The sequence below is a fragment of the Ovis aries genome, chromosome 4 (assembly GCF_016772045.2).
Source record: "Ovis aries strain OAR_USU_Benz2616 breed Rambouillet chromosome 4, ARS-UI_Ramb_v3.0, whole genome shotgun sequence".
Taxonomy (NCBI): Eukaryota; Metazoa; Chordata; class Mammalia; order Artiodactyla; family Bovidae; genus Ovis; species Ovis aries.
In genome coordinates this window covers 70,159,317-70,172,481 of record NC_056057.1, presented here as the reverse complement: position 1 = coordinate 70,172,481, position 13,165 = coordinate 70,159,317, and the positions used below count along the sequence as shown (strand labels likewise).

The window sequence follows — 13,165 nt, the reverse complement described above, 5'->3', positions numbered from 1 at the left end:
CCCATCCCTAATCTGAGTAGCCTTTTTAGTTGGATTTTGAGTAAACTTCAAAGCCCTCTGTCAGCCAATCAGTACATGTACATGTGAACACACCTCACCATGACGATAAACACAAGTGCGTATTGGAGGCTTAAGCACCACTTTTCACATTTTTAAACTACTTCTCTTGGCCTTACTAATCTACTTCTTCACTACTCAACCAACTCGTTGAATCAATCAATAACAGGGTCTTTAATCGATAAGGTTGGTACAAGGGTAAATGCTTTAAAATTTCACTAAGATAATGAAAAAGTATACAAACTATATAAACCAGACCTTTCACATCTGGGACATAAAATAATTTTAAAGATGTTACATTGATCATGTTCTCTGGATCTGAAATCAATGCACCTTGTACACTACACAGTTTTCCTGAGGAGACAACTGGACCAAATATTTGAAAATGGAGCTGAATCGTATTGACTATCTTCCATGGGTCAGATGCTTTATAGATACTCTTTCATCTCATTTATTTCTCCCCAAAGCCCTCTGAACTGCTTTTCCATTACAAAGTTAAGAAAACGAACTCTAGAAATGTTAACATGCTAATTGTTGGCAATGCTGGTGTTCCAGTATAAGTCTGCCATACTCCAAGGCCACTGTTCTTCCCCTTCCTAGGTACCATGCCAGATAAAGGCAGCCCTCTCTTTACTGCTCTCTTCTCCCCTATTCCTGACTCCTGTCTTTTCCTGCCTCCACACAGTAGTTCTGTTTTAGTTTCCATAGCTCTATCATTTACTCTAGGATCATATTTGTCTGCCTAAATACAGTCATTTGCACTTCCTCTCCAGTAACTAGGAGGCTTATAATAGGTAGCTAGAAGCAAAGATGGATGGATAATCTTCACTGGCTGTGCTGTGCCTCTATTCACAATTTAACAGATGTAGGGAACATTCAGTGGAGAAGGCAATGGCATCCCACTCCAGTACTCTTGCCTGGAAAATCCCATGGATGGAGGAGCCTGGAAGGCTGCAGTCCATGGGGTTGCTGAGGGTCGGACATGACTAAGCAACTTCACTTTCACGCATTGGAGAAGGAAATGGCAACCCACTCCAGTGTTCTTGCCTGGAGATTCCCAGGGACAGGGGAGCCTGGTGGGCTGCCATCTATGGGGTCGCACAGAGTCAGACACAACTGAAGCGACTTAGCAGCAGCAGCAGGGAACATTCAGAGGTTCCTATAGTTCTGTGGTAGCTCTTCACACCTTTCTTGCATCTCCAAAGCCAAACCTCTTTACCAGCTGACTCTAGGCCTGGCAAAGCTTGACTGGAAAGAGCCTGAGGAAGACAATGGTACAGACAAGGCACTGAATGACTTGTCAATTCTATGAAACAAGCTAAGATGAAGGGGTATGCTTATATCTCTATGTGCTGAAACAAATGTTTCATTGTCTCTTTAAGATGCATTCCTAGGAATGAAACGACTGGCTCAAAGCACCTACTCTGTGAAAGCGCTGTGCCATGCACTGTACATATCTTGCCTTTTTAAAGCCTTTCAACACCCCCATGAGGTAGGTACTATTATCATCCCTATTTTAAGATGAGAAAATGGAGACTGAGGGAGGCTGTCACCTTTCCAAGGCCATACACTGCTGCTGCTGCTGCTGCTGCTGCTAAGTCGCTTCAGTCGTGTCTGACTCTGTGCGACCCCATAGATGGCAGCCCACCAGGCTCCTCCGTCCCTGGGATTCTCCAGGCAAGAACACTGGAGTGGGTTGCCATTTCCTTCTCCAATGCAGGAAAGTGAAAAGTGAGAGTGAAATCGCTCAGTTGTGTCCAACTCTTAGCAACCCCATGGACTGCAGCCCACTAGGCTCCTCCGTCCATGGGATTTTCCAGGCAAGAGTACTGGAGTGGGGTGCCATTGCCTTCTCCGAGGCCACACACTAGGAGATAGTAAAGCAAGGATTCAAACTCAGGCCTGATCTCTTTATGGCCCAACTACCCTGCCTCACTGTTGCTGTGTTAAAAGGTGCAGAAGATGAGTGGAGTGAAGGATAGCTTTCATCATTATTTTCAAAAGTTAGATTATAAGTTTGTAAAATAAAGATGGGGTTTTAAACCTATTTCAGTCATGTATGTGAACCCAGGAAAAAGAGACGAAGCAAAGCTTCTGACTTTCTGCTACAATGAGTTTCCGTGTCCCCTAAGCTTGGTGATTAGCCAAGCAGCATTTCAAACTAATGGGCCTATGAGTCTAGTGGAAGTGCTCACCTGCCAGCATCCAGACACAAGTCACTCTGGGACATTGACCAAGTATCTGCTATAGGTCAGAGCCTATGCTAGTGGCTTTACATGTGTAACTGGCTGTTTAGAGGGGCTTTTCCTGATGCCGTAGAATTGGCCTTGGGGCCCTTAAAAACAGGGGCTAAGTGTTGTTTTGAACTCAGGAGAGCTTCTGGAGCTGGGCATGGGGCAGCACCCATACAGTACCCCGAGGCTTCCAGAAACCGGGCAAACCAGCCTCACTGCAGCCAGTCCCTTCCCTCCAATCGCTCCTGCTCAGAGCCCACAACAGCAGAGCCCATGGGAGCTTTGGCTTCAGCTCTGTTCCTGGTGAGCCAAACAAAGGGGAATGTCAGAGTATTACTAATGAAAATTGGGGTGCTTTAACAGAAAACTGGTATCTCAGCACTTTGCTCATTTATTCATTCATTCTCCCTACAGATACAGTATTTAGTGAGTCTATACTGTGTGCCAGGCACCGCACTGGATGCTTGGGACACACGTGACAACCGAGGCTCTTGCCCATGTGGAGCTCCATCTGGACGTCTGCTCTGGCACTAGCCGCGCTGGTCTGCCTCAGGCTGGCCTGAGCTGGGAAGAAGTGAACTGGAGAGTGACGTCTATAGGGAGAGGGGGAGAAGGAAGGGGAACAGCCTGGCTTCCCACTGTGGGGCATCTAGGATGCAGGTATTGCCCAGACTCCTGAAAAGCAGGTTTCTGGAGCCTTCTTATCAGTACTCACATAGAGGGTTACTCTCAGACAAGCACACCTGCCTGGAAGGGGCTGTCAGGTATATTCCCATGTGGAAGATGAGAGAAATGTAGAAAGGGGCAGGCTGGAAGGGGACTCTTCCTATGAAGGAATACTGTGGGGGTGTGTATGGGGGATGAGGGTGCCAGAATGGGGGAACCGCAAGGCCTTCCAAGGCCCTGTATATGTTCCCTTGAGAGATACAGAATGCACGCGAGCCAGCTTTCCTGAGTACAGGTGTCTTGCTTGGCCTCAGTTGGATTGCCTTGCAACCCTCTCCCTAGCAGTCTTCACAAGCAGGCACCTCAACAAGACCTTCTCTTCCTCCTCAGCCTAATCAAACCCATCTGGAGAAACAGAGGGCATGGCCTCCCTTTACACCCTCCATCCATCTGAATTAGCTGGACAGGACCTGGAGTCCTGGCCAAGTCAGTATGAAATTGTCCCCGGCCTCTCTTCTAACACTTACCAGAGCTGGACCATTTTTTTTTTTTTTCAGAGTGGAATGTCTCCAAGGTGACATTTATAGGAGTGTGCTGATTAGGAAGCAGGGTAAGGCTGAGGTCCTTGGCCTTGACAAGGCCAGACACAAAGGCTGAAGGTTATTATTTAAACTCAAGTTCCCAACTAAGCAAGTTAGTGTCGCCAATGTTTACAATACTTAAAAAGCATCTTTCATAAACATAAGGATGCTGCTGCAAGCCAAAGAAATAGACCACTGCCCACCATCAATTCACTGCCTTTTTGGAAGGTCACAGGTGAAAACTTTCAATATCATTTCATTTTCTTTAGGGACTGTTTATTTTCCAAGTTATCCTTTGTCTCTACTGAGCTGCCCATTTGTTATCTATTCAAGGATCAGAGTGAGCAAAGGTTTTCTTTTGACAATTTCTTCACTCCAAAAGATATACTTGATTACTGATAGCAAGGTAACTACTTATTATTCTGAAAACCAAAAGTGCAGTTATACTGATCAGAGGATCTTTTCTTTCTGGGAGTATCAGTCTTGCCCACCTCTCAAGCGGAGGGCTGCTAACTAGCAGATTTTATTTAGAACGTGCGCTTAAACTGGCCCAATTTTTTCCTCTACTGTTCCCATATCTCCATAATGGTAGGCTCTGGAAGGTAGGCTCCATGGGGTCAGGGCTTTTGTCTGCCTTGAGCACTGGTGGAGGGAAGCCTGGTCCAAAGAATACAGCCTGGCTCCAAGGAGGTCCTCCAGAAACATTGGTAGGTAAATATCTGTGGTCTGAGTCTGCAGTCCAATGTTACCTTTTCTGTGATCATTCAGATTAATCCTCCTTTACCTCTCAAATAACATAGAAAGGGAGGAAAACCTTTTTGTAACCTAATTTTAAACTCATAACCTACGTCCTTCATTATACCCTTCATTTAGAGCAAGCAAAACAAGTCTTAGGTCATCGTTTCCCCATTAGCTGTGGACAGAAAGTGTTCACTTTATATGAATATTCTTTCCCTTTCCCACAAAGTAATTACCTAAGATTTCTAGCTTTAAAAAAATGGTGTAATTTCCAACCTGGAAACAGCATTGCTCATTAAGGTTGAAAAAGTGACTGGGGCTTGCTGAATCCTATGCAAATCAGTCCTGATGAGCCCTTAACTAATCTGTTTACAAACCAGACCTGCTAGACAGGCCTCACTGATTTTCTATCAAAGCAAAGCACTGCTCTTTATGGGCATCTGGCTGTCCCTGAATGGGGAGTTTAAACATAGACTTTTTCCTTCAAAGTAAGATCAAAGGCTTTATTACTCTTAAATGAGTGCATTATTTCCACTTACTACCTTCTTGTTTGCAATTTGTGTTTATTAACAGCACTGTCTCAGGTTTACTTTGTGAATTACTCGTTTCTGAAAACAGTATGGCAGTTTTATGGACCACAGTATACATTTGTGGAGATTATGTAGCATATAATACATAGAATGGCCCATCAGATAGGACATTAGGCAAAGAAAATTCTCCGCAAAGATGACAATACCTGACCATGCAGAATTCATTTATGATTTCTTTTTTTTTTTTTTTAAGAGGAAACCATCTGGCATAACAGGGCTAACATAAGAAAAAGATTCCCCAACTCTAAAGAGCTGGAGATTAGATAACTCTTTGACTGCCTTGAGAAGAATTTTCTTTGAAGTTTTCATTTTATTTCTTCCAAAGAGAACAAGCACACCAAGCTGTACCATGGATGAGGGATGCCATCGGTACTGTTCCAGGAGAAGCACAACCAGATAGAGAAGAGAATAGACTGTTTTCAAAAACCAAAAATGCCAGCATGTGAGTAGCAGCACTGCAGAAACCCCTCTTTCAGAGAGTCCTTCAAGCCCGCAGTCTCCCTGGGGCCCATGAGGGGGAGGACAGGCGTGTCTGCCCTTCTTGGTCCTAACACGGAGATTAGAGCCTTGTCCTTCACTCCCACTCTCCAATTCATCTTAGGAGGATGAAGCTGCCAAGAAAATTGCATCTTTTAAGATTTGTGGTGACACGGGTATACAAGCTCAAGGGTGTCACTGACCTATAAAAGGGGCCAGACTAAACTGCTATGAGTGCAGTGCAACTCAGGGAACAGGCAACCTCAGAAGGGGCAGCTTTTAACGCCACTAGTTGGACCAGCGAGAAATTAAATGGGATGGCTAGGAGAGGCCATAATCAGAGATCAAGCCACTGTTCAAAGTCATATCAGTTTTTAATAGTGGAGTGTTTTTTTTTTTTTTTTGACACTGAAGCAAGCATAAATTCACAAGGATAAAAACACATTGTCAGAACCCCACGGTCAGACCCCAACCAACCCAAATGAGTTGAGCTGAAAGTGGAGAGGCAGACAACAGAGAAACTAAACCGTCGTAAATCTCTTTAAAAGTCTGTTCGTGCTTATCACTTTCTAAGCGTCCTTGATGGCCCAAGTCTGCCACTGCAATATTGAAAAAAAAAAAAATCAGCATACATTAAACACCATGTCAAAAAAATTCCTGCACACACAGACAGAATCAGAAATTACATTAGAGAGGCTGGAGAAATAAGACATTCATACAGCAAAGCTTCAAGCACGAAAATTTTTATTGAAGACATTATGACTCCTACAACTCAGAAGAGGAAACTGGTTCTGAGAAATAGCGCATTAGGGTATAACTGCACAATAAACTATGTTCTTAATGAACGTTTGCACTGTTACCTGTAACATGGTACACATATTTGTGTGCAGAGGCACAGAATACAAAGACTCTCCCCTTCTTGAGCAGTTTGCTTTGTCTTTCATTCCTGGATAATGTCTGTCTCTTGACTGGCTTGTTAACGTTAACTGTTTGCATCTCCCTTGTCTAAAATATGGACTTTTCATCTCTGAGACACAGGGTCAATTTTAGGCAAGAGTAAAAGACAAATAAATGAGTTAGGAGTTAACTAGTAGAGCATACTTACATTAGCACAAATAAGCTATCAGGTCTCCCTAGTCATCTTGGCTCATTAAAGAGGCAAAACTAAATCAAGCAAAGAGAATGAATCATGTTTGGCACTTATAGAGAGCAGGCTTGGGGTCAGGGTTAAGGTCATTAAAAGGAGGAGAGGGGAATGAAAGCTACATTTGCTCTTTAAGGTCTCTGCGATTGGAACTCAAATGTGAAACTTCTAGAGAAAGGCTTCAAATTGTCTAAAATTACCATAGAATATTTCAAGTTCCAGCCATAAATGGAATGAAAATTGAATGCAACAGGCACAAAACAAATGTGAAAGAACAGTGAATTTGATATCATCTGAGCTGTGCTCAGAGGGGCTGAGAAGCACCATCTGGAGGCGAGTTAACCATTTCAGGGCACAAAGCTATCTCTTCATGGAGTCAGGAGTCATCATCTACCTTCAAAAGGCCCAGACCATTCATTTTTATAAGGAGAAGTGGCAACAATTATGCCCAATATCCTCTGACTTATAGGGAAAATAATGGAGGATTTTTTATTTTCCGATGTGACAACTTCAGTGAGAAGTTTTCTATTGTAGGGTACCGTCTGGTCCTGAAACAATATTTGTTCTAACCTACAAAAATCCCAACTCTCAAGCATTTTAGGCATTTATCATTTTTAATGACCACAGCAAATGCCAAATTTTGTCCTTTTGAAGATAAAATGCTACACTCAAAAAGTCATGGGATTTACATATACAGCCAAGGCTGAGAAACACACCCCAAATCTGCCCTTTGATTTTATGAGTCTGGCTGTGAGGAAGGTTTCCATAGTGTTTCCCTCTGCCAATGTCATTATTTTACAGAGAGGCCTGCCAAAACGCAGCTCAGAGCTAAGCTCAGTGTGTCAGGTTTATTCAAGGGGCTCATTCTAGACGAGCTCTCTTGCCATCTCTTTACCAGGCATGACGGACTATCATTAATAAAAATGTATTGATCTCTGAATCTATTCCCAGCTATAAAAAAAACCCTAATAAATAAGATGCCTATATGAGCAATAAATAATCCGTGACCAGACAGAGTCCAAAACCTGTCAGAAGCACGTGACTTACATTTTCCTAAACCCTTAACTAAGAGGAATCAGAAATTTAGAGCTAAAACAAATCCTGGAGATCAGTGCAATGCCCTCGTTTTAAAGAGAAGGAAACTGATCCATGATGCTGGACAGGTGAATGCTGACCCAGGTCTCCTGTCTGCCAGCCAGGGGCAACTTTGGGAAACAATATACTTAGGCACTCCCTACAGGCTGCTTGAAAAGTGCTTCGGCTTTACTTTATTTTCCTATTAATGTTCTCCAAGAGTTGAATTCTAGCCTGAATGAAGAAGTCATCATCCCTTTTAGGTATTCTTGAATTATTAAATGATGAATACAATTAAATAGTAAAAGGTCATCTTCAATCTCTCTGCCACTGACGAGAGATGATTCCCAGTGCGCACTGGCGCGATAGACATGCTGGTTTATGGGCCTGACACCTTGCATGGAACGTTACAAATCTCTATGATGTCTTTAAGCTACCGCTTGAATTGAACTGAAGGATGGCTAAAAACCCCACTCAGGCAGACAACTCCCCATTGGTTGGCCGTTTGAGAATGCTCAAGGGGGTAGTTACTCTGGCTGAGGCTGGTGGTAACCTGTGAAGTTTCCCTGAGCAGCAGCAGGCTTCTGACAGTAGCCTGGGTAGGATTTATGCACGTGGATAATGCAACCCCATTCTCTGCCCTTTCTTCCCCAACCCCCATAGGAAGTGGATAGATCACACGCATTTCAGAGCGCTCAGAAAACAAATCAAGATCAAAATCCCTGCAGTAAGAAGCTTGGCCAAGGGTAGACCCAGACCATTTGGGGTTTCCTTAAATACGGACCCAGCGGCGGCCTTGCATATGTTCTCTCATCATGGTTTCAGATCACTAGGGTAGCAAGAGTCTCTGAAATACCTAACTCTTCAAGGCTCCATTGAATAAATCAAACCTGTGTTATTATGAAATTCACCTTATGCCTCAAGGTCTAGGCTGTGTGATAAAAAAAGATCACATTTGGAACCGCTGTACGCCATAAGGTGGAATATGTGCATGCTTCATCTGCTTGCAAGTTGATGTTTAAAGTACGTTAACGTCAGACTAAAGCTTGCTACCAAAAATGCATATTTTGATTGCAGAAGTTCTTAGGTCAAACATCATAAGCTAACCTTTTGACTAAGAAAACTTTGTAAAAGTTCCACACTCTGCAAGTGTCTAACAAACTGCATCATTTATAACCCAAAGGAAAATAAACTTGATCCGCCAAGGAAGAATCAGGAAAAAGTTCATGCAGATCATAGTTAACCTAACACAAATGCAATGCCGCTGCTTCCGCTCACTCAGTCTTCTACTGAGCTCTTATTTGATGCCAGGTGCTGACCTCAACACAGGGACTCAGAGCTGAATAGGATGCACTCTGTGCCCTCAAAGAGCTAACATTCTGTTTAGAAAACAGCTGAGCAAACCAGCAAACATAATGTAAGAGGAAAGTGCTATGATGTAGGCTGAATCAACAAAGAGCTATAGAAACAGGGGAAATGACTCAGCTTGAGGTGGCCAAAGAAGGCCTTTTAGATGATACGGGGCCTGAGCCAGTGGGTCAGGAGTGTAGGAGAAGGGTATTTCAGGTGAAGGAAGCAGCATGTGCAAAGGTCCTGAGGTGTGAGAAACATGGCATGCTCGGGAACCGGCAAGTGCTGTGGTTCACAAGCTGGGGCCCACAGGGTGCCGTAGAGGAAACAAAGGGCAACAGTGTTGGGGAAGTAAGACAGGAGCCAGAGGATGAAAGGCCTGAATACCACACCAAGGGGTTCAGGCTGCATTTGAGGCTAAAAGGTGTTAACGTGAAAGCGAAAGTGATAGTCACTCAGTTCTGACTCTTTGTGACCCCATAGACTCTACGGTCCATGGAATTCTCCAGCCCAGGACACTGGAGTGGGTAGCCTTTCCCTTCTACAGGGGATCTTCCCAACCCAGGGATCAAACCCAGGTCTCCCAAATTGCAGGCGGATTCTTTACCAGCTGAGCCACAAAAGGTTAATTACGCAGGGGAATTTTAGCCTTCCACTTCTGCAGTGGGGGAAAAAACAAATTGGGGAAGAACCAGATTGGTGGCTAATAAGCAGCTACAAGTCTACAGAGTCAGAAAGATGAGTGGTTGCTTAGAGTTTTGGGGGTTAGGGGAGGGAGACTGGCAAGTGACAAAATGAGATTTGGGGGTGGTGGTGATGGAAAGCTGGATGGATTGTGGTGATGACTGCTGCTAAGTCGCTTCAGTCGTGTCCGACTCTGTGCGACCCCATAGACGGCAGCCCAACAGGTTCCCCCATCCCTGGGATTCTCCAGGCAAGAACACTGGAGTGGGTTGCCATTTCTTTCTCCAATGCATGAAAATGAAAAGTGAAAGTGAAGTCGCTCAGTCGTGTCCAACTCCCAGTGACCCCATGGACTGCAGCTACCAGGCTCCTCCACCCATGGGATTTTCCAGGCAAAAGTACTGGAGTGTGGTGCCACTGCCGACTAAAGGTCACTAAATTGTACATTTAAAATGAGCAAATTTTATTGTACATAAATTATACCTCTGTGAAGTTCTTGGGGAAAAAAGAAGTAACCACAAAGAAACCAAAGTATTCTAGACAGGAATCCATGAGGGTGTGAAGCATGGATGAGAGATTTAGAATCTGCTTTGGAGAATGGGTGGAGGAGAGAGCCTCAGGGATGCTTCCTGGGAACCTGGATAGACAGGGACAAGGAGAAGCAGCAAGTCAACAGGGGAGGATGTGGAGCTCAGGTGTGATACACTGAATTTGAGGTATTTATGGAATACCTGAGCAAGGTTTCTCAGCCTCCCCATCCTCTTCATGGCCAGTCTTCCACAGTATGGATACACCACGATGTGTTTCTGCAATTGTCAGTTGAGGGATCTTTGGATTACTTCCACTTTTTGTATATTATGAATACTGTTGCTACAAACATTCATGTACAGGTTTTTATGGAGGTGTATATTTTAACTTTTCTTGAGCACTTTCTAGGAGTAGAATCGCTGGATCATGTGGTAACTCCATGTTTAACCTTTCAAGGAACTGCCAAACCATTTTCCAAAGTGGATGCACCGTTTTACAGTCCTGGCAGCAATGTTAGGAGGGTTCTACTTCCTCCACATCCTCGTTAACACTTGCAATTGTCCTTGACTCACGTTTTGTTTCAAGTTTCCAAAAGAGCACTTAATACTAAGCTACACTGTTGATGATAACTTTGTAGATAAGAAAGCTGATGATCAGGAGGGTGACTGATACAGGTAACGCTTATAGGTCACTGAAGTCCTTGCCAGCACTAATATTTATTCTGTTGAAAAAATAAAAGTATAATTTTTAATTATATTTAATCGCAGTATTTAACTGCAGTACTACTCTATCCTTCATATACGATGCTGGCAGTTTGACACATGATTTTTATGCTGGTTTTTAGTTTTCAAAGCTCCATCCATGCCTCTACCTTTCTCCTCTCACTACTCAAAGACATCACTTAGCAAGTATCCTTTTTTGCATTATTACTTTACCCCTCTGTGATCATTTCACCTCCATCAGCATAACCCTATAACACCTCCCATCCTAAAAATATAATGAAACTTCCTTTGACCCCATGTTCCCTACCAGTATTTATCCCATTTGTCTGTTTTCTTTCCACAGCAAAACTTGAAATCTGTCTCCATTCATTTCTCTCTTCTCATTCCCAATCTTATTTCTAACACTCCACCAAAACACTTGTCAGAGTCAACAGTGACTTCTATTTTACCAAATTCAAATGACTAATTCTCATCCCTTACATTACTCAACTTGTCAGTAGCTTTTGATACAAATGCGCATTCTCTCCTTATAGTGAGTCTTCATTTGGCTTCTGGGACACTGCTCCCATTTTTTTCCCTACCTTACTGGTCACTCAGTCTCATCTGCTGGTTCTGCCTCATGTTCCAACCATTAAAACCTAGAGTAAGATGGGGCTCGGACCTTGGACCTGCTTTTTATCCACCTAGATGTCTATCATAAACTCCTGATTTTTTCTCCTATACCTCTCCCAATCCTCCCTAAATTCTTCTCCCACAATCTTGCTCTCATAGTACATGGTCACGCCTTTCTTCCACCTTCTCCACCAACCTTGGATTGTTCTTGACTCCTTTTCTCTCTCCCCATCCATCTTTATGTTTAGAATCTGACCACTTCTTGCCTCTTCCAGCTTCATCATTCTGGTCCCAGCCACCATCATTTCTCACCTGGATTATTACCATTGCCTACCTGGTCTCCTTGCTTGCACCCTTTTCCCAATAGTCTATTCTCCACACCACAGCCAGAGGGATCCCTCTAAACCAAAATCTTTCATGTGCTGGCTGTGATATTAGCCATTTGCAAAATGGTCCCGTACTGCCCCCTTCTCTGTGTCCACATCTTATGCAAGCCCTCCCATATTGACTCAGGGCTTCGCTAGGTGACCTGCTTTAACCAATGGCACAATACAGCCATAAAGCAAGCAGAGGCTTGAAAAATGCTTGCTCTCTGGGACTTGTCGTATGTTGCCGCTGGGAACTTTCTGCCACAAGGTCAACAAACCTGGATCTTCCCAAAGGATAAGTGACTATGTGGAAAGAAGCCTCAATCATTCCAGCCGTCCCTGCTACATGAGACCAAACCACAGCTGCCAGCTCCAAATGAGTTAGCCCAGTCGGAAGAATAACATTGCCCACCTTGAGAACCTTAAAAAATAATAAATGCTTGTTAAACCACTAACCTTGGGGGTGGCAGTGTATTGGTTACCTTTCACTTTTGCTAACTGACATGCTACGCTTCACTCAGAATAAAAGCTACCATCCCAACATATCTTCTAAGGTCCTACACGATCTGGTTTCTCTCAGTCTATGACACTTCACAATTCTGGCCTCCTTAGTCCTCATGTATCTTATGCTGTCCTAACTCAGGGCCTTTGCACTTTCTGTTTCCTGTGCCTACAATGTTCTTTTCCCAGATATCTGTATGGCTTGCTCTCTTGCTTCCTTCCTATCTCTGCTCAAAGGCCACACTCCCCTTACCTGCCTAATAAGGTACCTCTACACTCCCCATCCATCTCCCTCACCCAGCTTTATTTTTTCTTTTAGTCCTTATTATCACCTGACATACACATTCATTTCTTGTCTCTCACACCTCCTCACATATACACCTAAGAGACACTAGAATTTATGGTGTAGAAGGGAAGGATTTTATGTTTTGCTCATCACTGGAGCCCTAACACTTACAATAATGCCTGGAATTTTTGATCACCAGAAAAATAATTAAAGTAGCAGTACTTTTGCTAAATCTGGTGTCTAAGTATATGGCCTGGAGTATTTCCAGGGGCTGTGATGGGGAAAAAAGGCAACTGTGCTGCCTATTGGGACATAATTACATCTATTGCAGACCAAATTCCTATAGCACCCACGAACCAGAAAACAAAGACTCATTAAGGATGCAGGCAGAGGAGAGGATGGGGGCTGCCCACTGGCCAGTTCACACTCAGTTCCTTTTGACCTGCCCTCTCTTCCCCTCGTCCCATCCTCTCCCCATTAGTTGACAACACCAATCTGTTAGGTCATTTGACTGTTCACCAAAAAGGTTAGGAAGACACAAAAACTCCAAGGA

At 43.7% G+C, this 13,165-nt stretch overlaps 1 long non-coding RNA gene across 1 annotated transcript; it reads right to left on the bottom strand.

Moving 5' to 3' along the window:
* Positions 1-5,698: 5,698 nt before the first annotated feature.
* LOC132659740 (uncharacterized) lies at positions 5,699-13,161 on the bottom strand. The gene is made up of 2 exons (XR_009600496.1): positions 10,327-13,161; positions 5,699-10,232 (listed from the first exon to the last, which is right to left on the bottom strand). It is a non-coding gene; the product is annotated as an uncharacterized LOC132659740 (long non-coding RNA).
* Between the last annotated feature and the right edge of the window lie 4 nt (positions 13,162-13,165).